At 28.6% G+C, this 19,132-nt stretch overlaps 1 long non-coding RNA gene across 1 annotated transcript; it reads right to left on the bottom strand.

Annotated features, from left to right (window-relative positions):
• Nucleotides 1-8,991: 8,991 nt before the first annotated feature.
• Nucleotides 8,992-13,956, bottom strand: LOC129969358 (uncharacterized). Its single transcript, XR_008784498.1, has 2 exons — nt 13,828-13,956; nt 8,992-9,573 (listed from the first exon to the last, which is right to left on the bottom strand). It is a non-coding gene; the product is annotated as an uncharacterized LOC129969358 (long non-coding RNA).
• Between the last annotated feature and the right edge of the window lie 5,176 nt (nt 13,957-19,132).

Raw genomic sequence — 19,132 nt, 5'->3', positions numbered from 1 at the left:
GGAATTCTTCTAAGGTATGTTCTTTACCTTATTAAGCTATTGAAAAGCTTATCTATTAAAAAATTATTAAGTATCTTACTTTCAATTATAAATAAAATAATAATACTCATTTAAAGAAAAAAAAAATGATTTTCTGATCGTCATTTTCTTAGAATTATGTCTGACTGTAGAGTACGATGATGAATTCGAATAATTATCTGCTGAAATTTGAAAAGATACTACATTATTCGATGAAATTGGGATAAATTTAAGTGAGCACCTCGAAAAAAAATTCTTGTTTTTATAAAAAATACGAAGAGAATTTTAAATTTTGGCTCAAAGAATCTTTTAAAAAAATCCCGTCCTAAAAGGATTGCTTAAAAGATTTTTAGTTAGCCCATAGTGGAAGATTAAAAATAAGTATTGGTGAGAAAAAATGTAAAATTCAATTTTTCTGAAAATAAAATTTAAAAATCGAAATAATCTTTTTACCCATATAACCCTCATGCAGCAGAATTCAATCAAGAAACAAGCGACATTTACATCTATTATAAAATAATAATTAATGGGGTAAATGAAACAAGAAACGAGTATTAATCTAATACTAACTAACAATAAATGTAGTTTGTTAAGTCACCAAGACTATCCTAAATTGAATTCTCTGAGTTTGGGTTATTGAAATTAATAATGAACAATCAAAATCTTAATACAATTAATATAATGTGGAAAGTAATAGAAGAGGAGATTTTTCTGAGTTTGAAAATTCCACTTCTGGATTTACGTTTTTCTATGAACATAATAACAATAGTAGAAGATAACTTAAGATAAAAGTGCAGAATAAAATTTAGTATAAAAGTCTGAACGCTAATAACAGATTTCTAGACTGATTTCAGTGATTTAAACTAGAAACTTGGCTATTCATCTAACAAGTTGAACCCAAGTGAACACTTTAGAGACGCAATGTCGATATAAAAAATTCGGCATATTAACGATCATTTGAATTGTAGCTTTATATCAGATTTCAGACCAAATTCGTCAAAGAAATGTCAATAAATCTATTTACTTTTCATATGTGAAAGCAATACAAAAACGGATGGCTGGATGGAAAAACTTTAGTATACGATCTTTACCCACAAATTGTAGATTTGTACTTGATTTTTGTTTAAATCTATCAAAAAATAAACTTTTTGTGTGATTGTATGTCCATGTATGTGTATGTGAACATGATAAGTCAAGGTCAAAATGTATTAAATGTAAGAAATATTGTATTAATCTTTATGCCCTTTATAAAATTTGTACAAGAAGACGTTCTAAATGCAATCTTGTAGCTTATACATCCGTAGTTTTCCATATGCATTTTATTTTATGTACTACGGCGTTAAAAGGAAAATGAACCTGTTGTGGAAGTATATGAGAAAAGGTATATATGGAAGAATGAAAATTCTTATATCACTATCTCTATTAAAGATGCATGTGTGTATAGGCGCTGACCGTTAAACCTAAAACTAACAAAATTTCGCATAAGGTGTGAATGTGCACCGTGGAGAGATTTTTCCAAATACTAATTAGAATTTTCCTAATTAAAATTCAAGCGAAATTTTGGTCCTGTCACCATAAAGTCCGAAAATAATAAACATAGAAATAATTTTTTATTCGACTTAAATTAAAAAAAAAAATCTTTTCAATGAACTAATTTTGTTATACAGTTTTTTAGTCTATTTTTATAAATTTTTAAAAAATAATTTAAATTTTATTTTGTGATATATTTTATTATTGACATGAAATTCAAATCGTCAGGTAGATTTCTGTTAAAAGCATATTTTTAAGAATTTTTAAAATTTAGTTTTATTGACAAATAAAATTTAACTTCTAAAGTAATCGCAGATCCCTTCTAAATTATAGTTCAAATTTTGGGAGCAGTGACTTAAAATTAGTGACAATGCTTTATTCCTTATTCAGCACAATGCATTAAATAACAGTGTAAAAGTTTTTTGTTATATTTTTTCCAAATTTTGAAATTTTAAAATATTTTATTACAAGATTTTTCCTGCAAGTATTGAATCTAAAAATAGAGATATAAAATAAAAAGATAAATGCTAAAAAATATACAGAATACGGAGACTCTAATTTTTGTTTATCATTGATCTCCTCATGTAGTCTTCGATTTTTTTTTTTTTTTTTTGGATCTAAGCATGTAAATTTAATTTTGCTGATCTTCAGGTTATTTATGAAACGCAGAGACAAAATATACAAATATATGCAGTGTTTCATGCATACGCTAACATATATTTTCAAGCACAGACTATCTTTTAGAAGAGACAGACTCCTCTGAGATGAATTGTAGTCATATGAAAATGACTATGGTGCTGGAAAAATTCTGAAATAGTTTTTTCCCAGTAAACCCATTATTTGAGAATTATAATTGACAGATGGTTATACTAAATATTCCAAGAATTCTTGAGTGGATTTTTGGGTAGTTAATTGTCATTTAGTCAAGAATTTCAGCACGTGGTGTTTGGACAAGATTGATCTGATAATGTTAGTAAAATTTAAAGCAAGCGAGTTATGATAGGTTGAAAAGATCTTTAGGCTTATCCTGACTTACCATTATTTCCGTGGCTGCCTAAGATGACATAGGGAATTTTTCATAATTTTTTTTTCATTCAGTATCATTAATGACCTCAGGAAGATATTGTAAACTAGTTTATAAATAATATGCATGATGTCTTTCATGCATATTCATTTCGTGTGAGTACTTTACGATATCATTTCAGATCCTGCGTTGCTGTACGATTCCACTTCTCCTTTGAGAAAGTTATTTCTCTCTGAAATTTATACGCACTGTCTTAAAAAAACTTGTATATGCTACTACTGACCTAACCTTTGAACTTTCTAATACTTGAATGTACAAAAAGAAATTATTGCAATCGGGCAAAATATGTTGATTCCAAAATGGTGAATTTGAAATATAAAAATAAAGATATATAGATGCTGGTATATGATAACAAAATAACTCAAAAATGTAACTAGTTTTATAGATGAACTTTGGCGCATGGTCCTTATATGAAAATTATGAGCCTGTATTGAATTTGTACTAATTCTTCACTTGTGAAGTTGCACATTTCTTAAACACTAGTTATTCCTGAATGAAATGTTCATGCATACAATCGCTCCTTACTTTCCCAAATCTCTTTGCGTTGATCCAAATTTAATCTTCTATTGAATTATCGCAATTCAATACGAAGTGTAAACAGGTTGTATATTAATGTAATAACAATACTTCCTTGTACATAATATTTGGAGTCAGAATGTTATCTTAAATTCTGTATTATCATTTTCAGTAATCAATGCAAAAATATTGTTATATTTAATTACTCCAAAAAAAAAAGGATACAAGAGTTTTGTTATACTATTTATAAAATTGGCATTGAAAAATTTTTTGATGAAAAATAGCAGATTTTAATATTGATATTCATTTTTAAAATAAGATAATAATAATAATAAATAGAATAGCATACACACTCATTGTTACAAGTGCCACGCTCAACTCATGGAAAGGAAATTTCTTGTTTGTTTTAAAATTGTGCTATTGAATAGCACTAAGATAGCGTGTTTTGGCCGGCTTCATGAGGGTATAGCTTGGGCCGGCTTCATGAGTGTATAGCTTGTGCCGCGGCACACGATGCTGATCGTGTAAGGGTACCAATTTCTAATCATAAATTTGAAAATTTGAGCCCATTATATGATTGCCGGCCGGAATACAATAGAAAGGACAGTGTCACGAAAATGGAATACATTACATCGAAAAAAATATTTGATTATTTTGAACCTGTTGAGGTTTAAGCATATGTATCAGTATGCAATACATGCAAGGAAAGGGAGCCATAATAATTTATCACAGAGCTACGAATACTCTGGACCGACCCTGCCTTGGCAATGCTAGTTTGTATCCTTAGCTTCATTTACCAAACAATAACTGAATAGACAAATCATCAACAGAAAAGCCTGATTTTTATTGATCTGAATGGAGAATATCGTGTTTGAGTTTTAAGAAAATAATTTTTAGTTCTCACTTTATAACATTTTGATCTGTTGAGAGAAAAAAAAGTCAAACAGAGGGGTTAGTGAGATGCTGCCTATATTTATATTATAAAAAAATATAAAAAGTAATGATTTGTAAAATTATATCTAAAACTTTAAAAGACGATAAATATTAATGTATAAGATTGAATTTTAGTTATCAGTGAAAGAGATGATGATGTATTTTATTTACGGATTTTTTAATATTAATTCGATCTGATGTCTTTTATCTGAATGTCTTGAGAATAATTTGATGAATTTGTCTCTTTTTTTAATTCTGCGTTTAACAAAATGTATATACACATATTTTTTAGGTTAAGAAAAATAAAATAAAATAACTTTAAACAAACGAGCAAACGTGAGAATGTTAAAAATTCAATGTCTATGAAGCAAAACCTTTCAATTTTATTTTATTTTATTTATTTATTTATTTTTGTTTCCAGTAGCCAAGTCCAAAAGTTTATTCATAAATTAACTATTTTTGTATAGCGTTTAAAACACTATTTGACTTTTCCTACTTTTCTGCATTGATGTCATTGACTCTTGACAATATTTCCTTTAGTTTCTTTAGTTGAAAAATAATATTTTTTGATTGAAATCGAAAATTTCGCTGACAGTGGTATCAACTGCTTTTGGAAGTCCTATTCTAGGGATGTAAGATTTAAGAAATTCTAATTTAGAAAAAGAATGTTAGAGAGCAAAATTCCAAAATGTGGGAGTGCTTTCTTCTTTTGTATTCCTATTTTCTTAATAAGGATATTGAGTAAGACTTCATAGTATAATGATTGCAACTGAATTTGTATTTTGGGCATCTTATTGTTCTCTCATTGGCCTCAAAATTTGATACAGATCAACAATTTTAATGTCAAGACTGTATAATAGCTTTATTTGTCGGGTATGTTGCGTTTTAGGACATACGTACAAGAAATAGATAAATAGTACAAATAGTATAAACTAAAATTCAGCCCGTGTAACTTGAAATGCGTCTGAGTTATTTATTCATATACGATATATAGATAAAGAGGAAGGCAATCAATCCTTTTATGCATTTGATCCAAGATATATAACTACAATTTTTCATATAATTATGATTCCAGAAAAAAAAATGTGTGGATTTCTCTATCTAAGCTGTATATTTCCATAGATTATTTCGAATATTAAAATTCATCCATTTAAAAAGGCTTTTTCGAAGTCAAACAGATCTAAAATGGGGAGATACATAAAACTCACAAAGCGGTATTTTTGATAAATTATAAAGCTTTACCATTGAGTATTTAATATATGAGAAAATAAAAAAAGCAAAAAAGTTTTGTTGATTGCCTACGTTATATATATGTTTATGCTATTTACAAACTACGGAAAACTGAAATGTGTGCGTTCTTATGCACATTTGGGTGAATCTGAACAGAATTGCTTCACGTGTTTCTTTAAATGTAAATGGATATTTCTTGCATTTATATGATATCTCCTTCCTCAAAAAAGGTCAGATAAGAAAGAGAAGGATACTGATTTAAAGGAAGTTTATATTAGAAAATGTAGGATGCAGATTGAAAACATTTGAGGAAATAATATATTTGGTATAAAATTTCTTTCCTTTTACAATATTAGCAATAATTACTTTTGTCTTTTGATTTTAATCTTTTGCAATTAAACGAATGAAAAATTTCTAAAGGAATGAGAATTTAAGAATTTGAAAATACTCGACTTATAAAAAGTGCACGTTTGACAAGTGTGCTCCTTAGAAAGACATAGTGCAATGCAACGTGTCTAATTCGTGTGTTTTAATTCGAATTCTGCAGTAATTCAATCTTTTCTCTTGCAACTTTAATTTTTGTAAAAATAATGTCAAAATATCGTCTATATTGTAAATTTATCGGAAGTTGCAGCTAAAAAAATTTTTTTTAAATTATTCTTGTTCAATAGTTTACACTTCGTAATTTCAGTAATGGTTTGGGAATAATTTCTTGGTTATTTTAATTCAGTCGATATCTTTATTGCAGTTCATCGAAAGAATCAATATGAAAATTTATTGCCTCTTTTAAAGCTTTAAAATATATTAAATAATAATTGTGCTACTAAATTTCAAGCTTTATATTTATTTATTACATATCTATTGCAATTATTATTTAAAATTAATAAAAATTAATTATAACTATCAAAATTTTCTTTATTAAGTTATTTACTGTTTATTTATTAAAATATTAAAACTATCATTGTAAAAATAAAATTTTCAGTCATTTTTAGATTAAAATTTGTAGCTTTGTCTTACTTTATTTATTTTTAGATCAGTTAAATCGTATTTTTGGAAATTTAATTTATATTGGTGTGCAGTAAGGATAAAAAAAGAAGCTTCTCTGTATTCAATTTTTTATCTCATTATGTCCGCAAAAACAAGCCAAGATATTAAATTTCGAGATTTTTACTAACCTCAATGTTTTTTCGAATTCAGAAAGTATATGCTTGGAATTACATGTATCTTAAATTGGAATAAGAGAGCACTATAACGAAATGAGCTAGAAGAATGAAATTTGACACGTAGTATTTTCAAGGATATTGTAATTTTCTGTCGAATTTTCAATAGGATACCAAATAGAAAGTTTTGTTTGTCTGTTCATCCGAATGCATTTAAAAATGATAATTCAAAATACACACACACATACGCGCACATATGCGCACACACTCGCAGCAAATTAAATGAATCAAATTTGCTTTTATAATTAGAGATGTAGATATTTATAGAATTTTAGACAAAATATTGGTGACGCAAACATTAGAAAAATGAAATTTGATTTGTGACCTTTACACCAAACGTTTTCATATTAAAATTTAAATCAATATGTCGAAGGGAAGAGACACAAAGTGATACATTTCACTTCATAGAAAGAAACAAAACACGAAACCTGTCATAGTGTGAAATTATACTGGAGAGTCAAAAGGAAAACACTTCAGCTGGTTGCAATGAATATTGTGCGGGAAAATTAATTGAAGACCCAAAGCCATTAAATTTTACATTCAATGAACAATAGGTAGAATTTGCACAAACTTGACTTCTTCTCCATAAAATCTCATCCGCCAATCAACCTACGGTTTAACTTTAGTTCTGAAATTTTTGATCATGCGCTGTCCATGCAGCTTTTCCTCCTCCAATTGTGTCGTGAGGTGGAAAACATTCACTTGACGGATATGGGTATTTTTATCTCTCCCAGACCACTTACGATTGGAGGTGTGATTGTAATTCACAATCCAAATCTTCTTATTGTTCTTTCTTCGTCGTGGAATGAAATCGGAGCTGTTTTTTGAAATGACAAAGAAAAAAAAATGTCAATTCTCAACTGTGTTTGGTCTGTAAATTATTCTGTTTTACATATTTTAACCCAATATTTATTTTTCATTCATATTATCGATTCTTTTCCAGACATTGGACTTCGCATCCATTATATTTGGAACGTGCTAAATCGGAGCAATTGCAGTTCGGAATTTTACTTATTTTTCAAGATCCTTCTTCTCGGTCAAAAATATGTATACATTTTTTTTTCATTCATTCATTCTATATTTCTTTTATATGGAATAGTGTTATTTATATTTCCCTTGTCCATACAATGCGTGGTAATATAGAATTCTATGAATTTGAGTAAAATTGGAATTCCATGAATTTGTAATTTGTTTTGTTTAGTGAAATTTGCATCAAGATTAGAAATATTTAAAATAAAAAAATTAGAATTACACCATAATTATCACATATGTGATATGCACACAGGAGTCTTGCATTAATCCATCATTGCTACAAGACTTTTGGCGAATTTTTGAAAATTTAGTATGGTTTTAAGCTTGGCAAGAAACCGGACATTAATCTTGAATCTTACCCTGTTATTTTCCCAAGACAATTCTCTTCAACACTGTGTCTGTCCATATATATCCAAATATGTTGAGCATCTTGAATTAATCTAATCTTTCTCTTGAACGTTTTTCGAAACTTTGTTCAATTGATTCATTTGCCCGTTGAATTTGTCTTCTGTCATTGTTTGATAATATTTTTCATAAAAACTGAAATTCGTGTTTAAATAACAATAATAATCAGTTGAAATAATGATTAAACCAAAGTTAGCCTGTAAATATTGCCAAATCTGTTAACTAAATAACGTGTGTTTTGGGAGTCGTATAAGAAAGTTATATAAATTAATTAGCTATCTAAATATTTATCTAGTTCATTATATGTTTTTGTTATGTCGATGTTTAATGTTAATGTAATAAATTTAACTACTTTAAAAGACTAGCAGCTTTCAGAATCTTCATTTTTAATTAGATTTCTTAAGACTTTATTTCTAAATAATCTAAATTTTAAATGGTTTTCTTTCATGTAGTAAGTGGAAATTTATTATTAAAAGTCTTCATTATCAAATTAATTTCTAAATTGCATGATTAAACAGTTCTTTCTTTGAATTTTAAGGTAATTGGGATTTAAAATTTCCTATATTATATTCCATCCATCTATATTTATAGCACTATTCCATTTTTATTCTTAGTTCATTGCAATTTTAATACCCGGTTTATAGATGATAGTGGAATGGAGATATAACGGTTTTACATAAGGAGTTCGTTCGTGCGTGCTTATTTCTTCATCCTGAGAACTCTAAGATAAAATTATCTTTCAATCTCCTTTACTTAAAATCACAAAACTTTGTTGTGTTATTATGCAATTTTGACATTAGCTTTTGATATCATGAAAGAAGCATGAACATTATCTTAATTAATATCGTTAACAACAGTAAGTACATTTTGATAAGTCATTTTTTTTTTGCATAATGATCACAAAAAATATATTGATTTGTACGACAACTGGTTCTTGACCACCACAACAACCTCGACAACCACGTCTTTAATATGGATATACAGTATCACATTAATAAATGGAATTTTAAGACAGACAACAAATAAAAAAATATATATTTTATTTGCACATCTCCTTTTTCACCAAAACCTTAGCGTAAAACCACAACAAAAGGATAAACAAAAACAAAAAAAAACTTTTTACATCACTGTAAGATATGGAATAAAATTTTTGGTTATAGTATAATGAATAAATACAATGCATCCAAACATCGGAAAACGAAATGGTCACGTTGCAGGCAATGGTAAACTATCCTTATTGACAAAGATGTTTCACATCATTCTTGTCGTGAATGGAGTCATTCCTTATCATATCAAATCATAAATGAAGTCATTTTGATATTTCATCCACCTTGAGTTCCGAAGAATGAATAAGCTGTACATGGAGCTCTATGTTGTTGAGCAGCATCTTGCGATTTTGTGCGCGTTGCAGCAGCCCTCCCGATGAGACCGAGACAGCAAAGGACATCCTTGACAAATAGCACGATCAACCGTGTTGGCTGCTTGGGATAACCGATTCAACAGTGGACGCTGACTGTCTACAGGTGACCAGCAGATAGCCATTATACACAATACAGCCAGAAACATGAAGTGGAATCTCATTGTTTCTGTTCTTCTTTGGTTACTCTAGAGATAAGGAAAAAATATATATTGGTTAAATTACAACACAGCTTTACTTTATCGTGTAAGAAGTATACAAAGAAAAAGTTTTGAAATTGTTAAAAAAAAAAAAAATAGATTTTGAGATTTTTATGAATTTTTTTTTCTCTTCAATTTTCTTTTTCTCTTCCTGGAGAAGAAGAAAATTTTTATTATCATATTATTCTGTCTATGAAATGATTTAAAAACTTAATGAGATATATGGATGAAATTTAGAGTATGATTATCATCTCCAAATTATATGTCTCTTTCAAATTTCGGAAGATATCCATTAACATAAAGTCTGTCCATCCATGCACATGTGAATATGTTCGCAAAGAGCTAGAAGAGTTAAATGTAGCATATTGTTTTTTCAACAGAAATGTAGATATACATAAAATTTTGTATCAAATCCTTCAATGAATTGACCATCTGTCAGTCTGTTTCCTTCAAGTAAGTGAGAGAGATACTCAAAAATGCAGCTACATAAACACACGAAAATTGATTTGTGCTCTCGGCATCAAAATTATAAATCTGTATCAAACGTTGTTTAAACAAGACTTAAGGAAGATGTTAAAAGACATATTCGCTTTTCTTTACTGCAAAAGCGCAAACCCTACTATATTGTATCAAAATATGAGGAAATCGATGAGATATTACTTCCGCAGACTTTATAAGAAACATCATACTGTTTTAATATTTATTGAAAAGCATTTTGATTCTTCCTCTATTGCTCATTTTGAATGGATTTTTAACTATGATTAAAAGCAAATCAAGCATATAAAATCTGTTTTAAATTGACACAAATAGGTTTAAATGTCCATGTATGATACTCGTAGCAAATAAATTAGCGAATACAAATATTCTAAGCAAAAAATAAATAATTTAATAAAACATATTCGAACTTGTAATCTGAAATATCGAATTATGATATTTTTTGAACTAATTTGTTTATTTGATTTTTAAGAAGTTACTCTAATTACAAAGCTGCGATAATGTACATCCCACAAATCGATTTAATATAACAAAACGAATGGGCAAAAACCCCGTAATTAAAATAATAATAATAAAGTTTTGTAAAATATTGATATAAATATTTTTTAAATTTATAAAAATTATAATTAAAGATTTCACAGAAATAAAATCGGTATTATAGAAAAGATTTCTTTTCTTAGTTTCAAATTGAAATAAAAATGATATTTGTACAATAATATGCTCGAAAATCAATGAGGAAAAACATTAAAATCTCGCTGAATTTTTAGTTAAAAATCGAACTAAAGTTTTGAAAAACCGATTTTAGTGAGAAAATGAGAGCCAAAGAATTTTCATGCCATATTTATTAGTTCTGGGTCCCAAAATTTACTCTGTATAGTTTTTTGACCGTAGTCTTTTTTCAATATACATATCGAAATTTTCAGACATTATACCAGTCTAAGACTTAATTATGTTAATAGATTAATAAATAATGTATGCATAAAATAATGGATGATACTCTCAACTCATAAATGCTCGACCACAGATAGCGTTAATTGTGAATAAATCAGTTTCATCTAATCTTTATTGCAGACAATTTATAATGAATAAGCATCCATTCTTTTCGTTATACAAATTCATCGATGCTCGGAGCTTTTCATCAGTTGCCTCTCACACTAAATGCAGATTTTCCATCCCTGTATTATTATACAGTTCCATTCTAATTTCGTTTTCCTTCTGAAATAAATAATAAAAGATTCTTGCGGTCCAGTTAATTTAGGAGAAATAAACTCTTTCCGACATAATCCTAAGACTTTCCTTCGTATAAATTTCTCCGTGAAACACGTTTTAAATATTGGTTAGAATTCTTATAAATCCTCCTGTATATTGAGCTTAGTTTACTTGAATTAACTTGAAGTAAAAAGCCGAATTCTAATAAAATGTGGGCGCTTTTAGAGATGGAACTTTCAATTTTGAATCAGTGTTAGTCGATCAGGAAACTATTGTTGAAATTAGGTTTATCTATCTGTCTGTCAGTCTAAAAACACTGCGAATTAAAAATGATGGAAAAAGGATGGGCGAAATTTAGTTGGTGGTCTTAGTAATCTTCGTAGGTAAATTATTTTAAAAGGCCTCTGCCAGTTATAAAAAGGTCTAGGAAATGATGAATATTTCTACAGAGCGTACTCGATTTGCCTCATTATTCTATAAAATCAAATAAAAAAGTGCAACGCCGATTACTTTCGGGCATAACATCTTTTTAAGAATTGTTAGGAAAACTTTATAAAGGAAAGAAGACTTTGTAAGGGATTTCAACTATCTTGACTGGGTTCAAAAACCAGGACTTTTATCTTCTTTGTTAAATTTATTAATAATTAGTATATTTTTTTTGTAAATTTCAGTAATTGTGTAATATTTTATGCGGTAAGTATAGATTTTGTTATTAAAAACCGTTATTTTTTTTAATGAACTTTAACGTTGCACTTCATTAATCTGGCAGCACGGTCATTTAACTTTAAGGACTTACTATTTTTAAAAAACTTTGAACGTAACTCATATTATTATTTTAATTAAAATGAAATTGAAAAAGATAAGAGGATTTTGTTATTATTTTTATAAAAGAAATTTTTGCATTTAAATATTGCTTATTTGATTAAAAAAATATACTGAAAATTATTTTTTTTCCTACCAATGCTAGGTACATCAACTAGCAGGAAATGTAACTTATGGCCAGAGGGCCATGGTGCCTTGTGCTACGGTCTCGGCTTCGGAACCGGAGGGTTTCAGGTTTGTGACCCAATTCCGCCGAAGAACCGTCGTGTAAGGGGGTCTGTTGCACGTTAAATCCGTAATGACCAAACGTCCTCCCGCTGGTGTGGTGTGGAGAGGGGGGTGCCAGCCCAGGCGTCGTCCTCGTCATCTGACCGTAGTTCAAAATTACGAGGTCTGTCCCAAAATAGCCCTACTGTTGCTTGAAATGGGACGTTAATATAACAAACCGAACCAAACCTAACTTATGGCCAGAACAAAATCATAAATGGCCATCAGCCTGATTGAAATATTTTTCATTGTAAAAGATCTGCATTTTCTAAAATTTTCATTTTTCTCTGCAAAATATTCCTTTTTGTTCTCTAAGAATATGTGTGAGAACATGAAGTAAATTCATTGGTGATCTTAATATATAAAATATCGGTGTATAGTTATTATAATTTAATCCAAAACCATTTTAGATTAAATTCATTTAAAAAACTTAAAATTTTGAACGGATTTAATCGTTTTTGTTATTTGTGATAAGCAGCTCTAATACGAGTATTTGAAACTTGCACTGGAAGCGTTTGAGATATGTTATTATTTCATTGCATTAAATATTATTACAAAAAGTTATTAAAGTTAATTATTATTAAAAGTTAATAATAGCGTTAAAGGTTTTTCTTTCCAAAAAACCATAGGGAAAATCAAATGTGGCATGAAAATTTATTAGTATAATGCATCTTGTTTTTGTTATTTGTTGAAATTAAATTGAAAACTGTTAATCTCGCAGACAGGTAAGTCGTTTTATCCTAATTTAAAGTGTGCTGAAATATGTGCATTTTAATGCTGATATTATTCTTTTCTGAAGATAAAATAATTGAATTATAGAGGTAAGATTAATCACATCTGATATTTATTTACTTTCATGGAAATAACATAGTATTTTCCTTATTTATAAAATCAGAGAAAATCATTCATAAAATAACAATTTTTATATACTGACATATTATTTGATAATTTCAACATACACGATTAAAAAAATCATGCAAAAACTCTCCACAGAAAAGATCGTTTCATTTTTAACTATCAAATTCACCAAGCTGTTACTTTTTAGATAAATCTAGGTTTTTAGATTCTGAACTAAAAATTAATCGAAATTTTAAAATTTATCATTAATTCCGGTATATAATATTGCCTAAAACCATTTTTACACCTTTAATTTTTAGATTTTAAATACTATAAATTTTAATTCTTACGTTTTTTAAAAATTTTAATACATTTTTAGAAGTATCTTTAAGCATATACGATCACTGGAACAATATGAAACATATTGTTTTATGATATAATTAAATTTTATATACTGCTATATAATTGGAAAAAAGGATTTGACATGAAGATAATGAATCAATCCTAAAAGATATTTGTATCCTAAAGATATTAGAGAATCCTAAAATATACTAGATTTGGATAATCGCTTTTAAATCTTAAGTGAATAAAACTAATAAAAGGTATTCTTACCTGGTTCGACAAATCCAATAGAGATATTGAATCCCAGAAAACAAACGAGCTGAAGACTGTATTCCCGCTTCGACTTTTATAAATATATCAAGTTCCCACCCCAACCTAAATCACCTTTAAACGAATCAGAATAAGGGCTGCACAATTAAAAAAAAGACGAAAACAAAAGAAGAGCAAACCTCAAAACAAAAACAAAGAACTTTCACGCGTGTCTAAATTGAAATAACTACTTGCCATGCATACAACAAGTTGCCTTCTCTGTGTATTAATTTACCGATAAATATACGGAAGTTAGATTTATCGGCTTATTTTTTTCGTAGCTTGGGGCTTATTTTCTAAAACTGTGTCACACGATATAAGAAGGTTGGATTTACCCACTACAGGCGATTAACAATTGCTTATAAATGTTGCACACAAAAAGTGACAAAAAAATGCATTGTTTATAGTTTAAAGCCAACGAGATCTAAATTGTCCATTCTTTTTTTATTTAAATGAGTGGCTTGCGGTTTAGCCACTGATTTCAGCCTTGTAGAGAAAGCAAATGTTTTAATAAATAAGCCTTCTTTGTTTTGTGAAGCGTGTGTCTTTATTGATGTCCGTAGTCATTCACCTATTTAGATGAAGAAAAAAAAAACTTTATGTCAATGGCTCGAGTGACCTAGGGTCGATCATTGATGAATTCCTAGAACAGTGTGGAAATTTTCACTGCGCCAGTCAAATGCAAACCGGAGTTGATAGACTAATAATGTCATTTTTTTTCAAAACTTTTATCGAAATCTAACCTTATTTACAATATCAATAGAAATCCATTTAACCGAATTAAATATGACTCTGCTGATTTTGATTTACGGAAATTTAAATGAATTACTAAGATCTGAGGAATTAAGTAATAAAAGACATCAGGCGTAAAAAGAAAATAATAATTTCTATGCATGAAATTAAATGTAGTAGAAGTAAATCATAGAAAACTGTAAATATTGTAATATTTAGATAGAAAAAGGAAATCACAAATTAACTTAAATATAAGGGCTTACATACATAATTATTAATATTGTGCATATAAAATACGATCTAAATATTTTATTTGGTTAGAAAAGGCCCAGCAATGTCAATGATTGGAACCCCTTACTATTTCCGCAATTTGACTTTTTCCCTATTCGATTGATTTCATTTAAAAGACTATTTGTTACTACTGCCATCACGATACGATGGGAAATTTGGATTAGAGCCGACAAGGAAAGAAAAAAGTCTCATAGTAGGCCATCCAACTCAACGGAAACAAATGGAAATGGTGAAGGACTGAAGTTTCTATTTCCTTACAATTTCTTAACTGTTAAAAATAGTAAGATTATTCATACTTAACGAATAATTTGATATCAATTTTTTTACCTATTGCCACCGCTTAGAAGTAGCTAATTAATAGCTCTACCATTAGATTGAAACAACATAATATAAGTTTGAATTATGTGTCTCTTATTTCATCGTAGAGGTAGTGCTTTAGTTTCGGAACTTCGGCTTCGAAGTACACTTGTTCGAGGTCTGATTCTGTTGAATATTCCTTGTGTTTCTACGCTTGTACTTAATGTAAACAGAAATAACTTTTTCATCGTCTTTAGATTTGTACAGAGAAGCGTTTCATTTTTTTTTCTTTCAAAATCAATTCGGATAATCAGGGATCGTTATTGCTGAACTTCGGATAATTGGATTTTAAAGTCAAACATTCTTTATGATATATACAGAGTGTTCACAAATTTTCTCTGCAGTTTCAAAATTTATTGAAAAATCAGTTTATGAGATTTGTTAAACAAGTTCATACCATGTGGTCAATCTTTTTCAAAAGCTATGATCACATTGCACATGTTATTTTCATATATTTCTATCTCAATCTATACTTATAATAAAGCTCAACGTGTGTGTGTGTGTGTGTGTGTGTGCGTGTGTGTGTGTGTGTTGGCGCTCTACAGGCCAGGTCATTTGACATACAGCTATCAAATTTGGTACATGTATACCTTAGAGGTCGGGAATGTGCACCTGGGGTCCCTTTTTTTGAAATTTTAATTAGAATTTTAATTATTAATTAAAAAATAACTTTCCCGCCAAAAAAATCTTCCATTTTCCCCACCGCCAACTTTTTCGCCAAAAAAAAAAAATCTTCCATTTTCCCCACCGCCAAATGAGTAAGGCTTTAGTTTTTTTTTCTCCCAACAGTAATGAGGCTAGGGTTAACATTTTTCGGAGGATTATTTCAAACGATTCTGTTTATTTTCTTAATGTTTTATGCATTTAAAATGGAACATTGTTAATTAATCCATGTTTCAGATTCATTCTGAAGTACTTTTGAATTAAAATAACACAGAATAAAGGAAATTAAAAATGTCTAATCTGCATACCGTTACCCCAACTGGCGTAGAAAAATTCACGCATTTGCGTTACCGTAAGTGGCGAAGAAAATTCACGTCTGCGCATTGTGTTCTGATTGTTGCCATGACAACCATTTTCAACGGATGATTTAAATTATTTTTAGGTTAGTTGCATGCTTTTGTAATTAAATTGTATTTATGTTAGTTATATATTTTTTTGTATATGCTTATAGTTTTAAGTACATCGTTTTTTAAGTAGTTTTTTTAAATCTGTTTTCGACCGATTATTTCAAACGATTCATTTTATTTTCTTAGTGTTTGATGCATTTAAAATTAAACATTGTTAATTAATAGATCTGTTCACGATGAATCTGAGAAAATTTTGTTGACAAATTCTTGAGATATTACATAAATTAAGAAAGGTATTCTTTAGTGCCCATAAAGTTTAAACTCTCAGTGACTCTATTATCAGTAATCATATTATTAAAAAAAAATGCTTTGTTTCAGTAAAAAATATTATTATATTAATTGCATATTAATCATTTACACTTTCATTTAAAGCATAAATTCTACGAGGGGTAACAGAAAATTACAGAGATACATATCACGTTATGACTGAAGGCCTTTGTAATATTATGAGTGAATTATATGACTATAAAAATTTGAAGTTTTAAAATATTTTGCTGAAGAATCTATTAAAGTTGGAATTGCGTAAAATATTTAATGGTACGACCGGAGTTTAACCCCTTGCTTGGAGCAATTTTTAAAAATCGTCAACAACGGCCTTGTGAAATGTTCAAAAGCAAAGGAGCAGATGTTCAATTTAAGTGCATAATAAAGATAGCCAGCTTTGGCGCGTTATCGCAACTTGGCGAAGAAGGGGGTTAAACTCCGGTTCAAGCTATTCAATTATTAAAATTTAAACGAACATTAAGATTGGCGAACCGACTGGTCGTCTAAGGCGGCTAGTTTCTAATAATATATATATATATATATGAAAATGTATACCTGGTAACGATTTTTTTTTCAAATATTAATTAATTAAAAATTGAGTGGAATTGTGGCATTTTTCAGCGATATCTTTCAAAGATGTAGCAGCAAAAAATGAATTTCACATCATCTTAAAATCTAAAAAATTGTCTTTTTGACGACATCAATTTTAATAAAATTGCAAAATTTTGCTAAATGTTGGCAATTAAAAGAAATTTTTTTTACTTAATTTTGAGAATATTTTCCATTGCTGCCTTGAAATTCAAAGACTTTTCATTACTTCATCAAATATTTAATAGCTAAATTTCTATAATTGTTGAAAGTCAAAGGAGAAAGTTGGTTTTTTTTAATATCTGTGTAGTTTTAAATTTAGAAGATAAATGAATTTGATATTTATATTTTTAATAGCGGTATGATATTATGGAACTGTTCCCAATGGAAATGTCCACGAGCAATAAGCAGAACTTCAATAAGACATTTTAAATAATGTGACCGTACTGACAAACAATACGGCGGAATTATGGACATGAAGTTACTTGTAAAAAACTTATCCCAAATCAAACATAATCAATATTGCCGTCAAACCAATTGGTCGCACGAGATGACTAGAACAAAATCATAACTTTTTTGCAATCACCACGGTTTAAACCTCCTTGAATTTGAAAAATTTTATCTGTCTATGAATACAATAAATCAGAAATGCTTTGGGCTAAAGAGTTGAAATTTGACACAAATTTGTAGATTTCATTTATTTGTAGAATTTTTCGGCTCGAGATATTTTTGGGCGAAACAGTCCAAGGAAATCTGTTTGTCTACCTGTCCATCCCCAAAACGAAACTTTTTATCTCATAAAAGTAGTTTTCGCATTATCTTAAAACTCAAAAAATTATCTTTTTAACGATATTAATTTCATTTCAGTAAAATTTGTTTCTTTATTTCTAATAATTTTTTAAAATTTAATACACAGTCAGTAGTAATGCTTCTAATTTTTAAATACAAACTCATGCATCAAAACATTTAATTTTTATACTTTTGCCAATATTAAAATTAAGATTAAAAGTAGATTTCTTTGGATCTAAGCCGAAATAAAACTTTCACTTCCGTTTTTATTTCCAAGTAGGTGCACTCTAATTTTCATCCACAGTGATTTGTTATAGACAGATTAATTTAAAGTCATATTTTCAAATTGACTTTAATTCCTTGTCAAATAACAAGGTGAAATTTTAAAAACTGCATTCCATTAATCATTTAATAGCCTAAAAAGTCAATAATCTGGGTAAATAAGCTGGTCGCCAAAGGCGGCTAGCATTGAATAAAATTCAAAGATATATGCAAACAAACAAGTAAAAAAAGATGCAATGGCAAAATCACTATTTAACAAAAATAAGAGAGATAAAGGAACATGGATAATATATTTTATTAGTTTTCCGTTAAGATTCATTGAATAAATTAAGATTACCCTTTTCTATGTATAATAACATTTGGGTAAAGTAATTTTTAAAAAACTAATTTTTTAATAATTTAAATCAAGTTTTTTTTACTTTTTATATATATTTTTGATAAGTAAAAAAATTCAGAGATTCGAAAATCTTACTAAAATTGGAACAAGTTTCCAAAACAGGACAGAGAATCTATAACTGGGGCGAAGACCTGAAAGTCCAGTCACTTCACATTTATATCATTATTTATTATTGTGTGATTAAATTTAACTTTTTAAGCTGAGCGAGTTTCTGTTTCAATTTGATCGTTCGTCATTTCTTCTTTTTTTCTTGTAAATTTATTATACAATCACAACAAAATGGCTTCGGATTTGGCATGAATATCTCTTGAAATCATAAAAATATGAAGTATATGGTGGAGTTTTTACTTTTTATTCCGTTTAAAGATGATGAATGCTTTAGTTGATTCAATAATTGGCAAATCAATAACGAATTTACAACAATATGAGCCATTTT

Source organism: Argiope bruennichi, chromosome 5 (genome assembly GCF_947563725.1).
Source record: "Argiope bruennichi chromosome 5, qqArgBrue1.1, whole genome shotgun sequence".
In the NCBI taxonomy this organism is placed as follows: Eukaryota; Metazoa; Arthropoda; class Arachnida; order Araneae; family Araneidae; genus Argiope; species Argiope bruennichi.
This window is presented reverse-complemented; position numbering and strand designations above follow the sequence as displayed.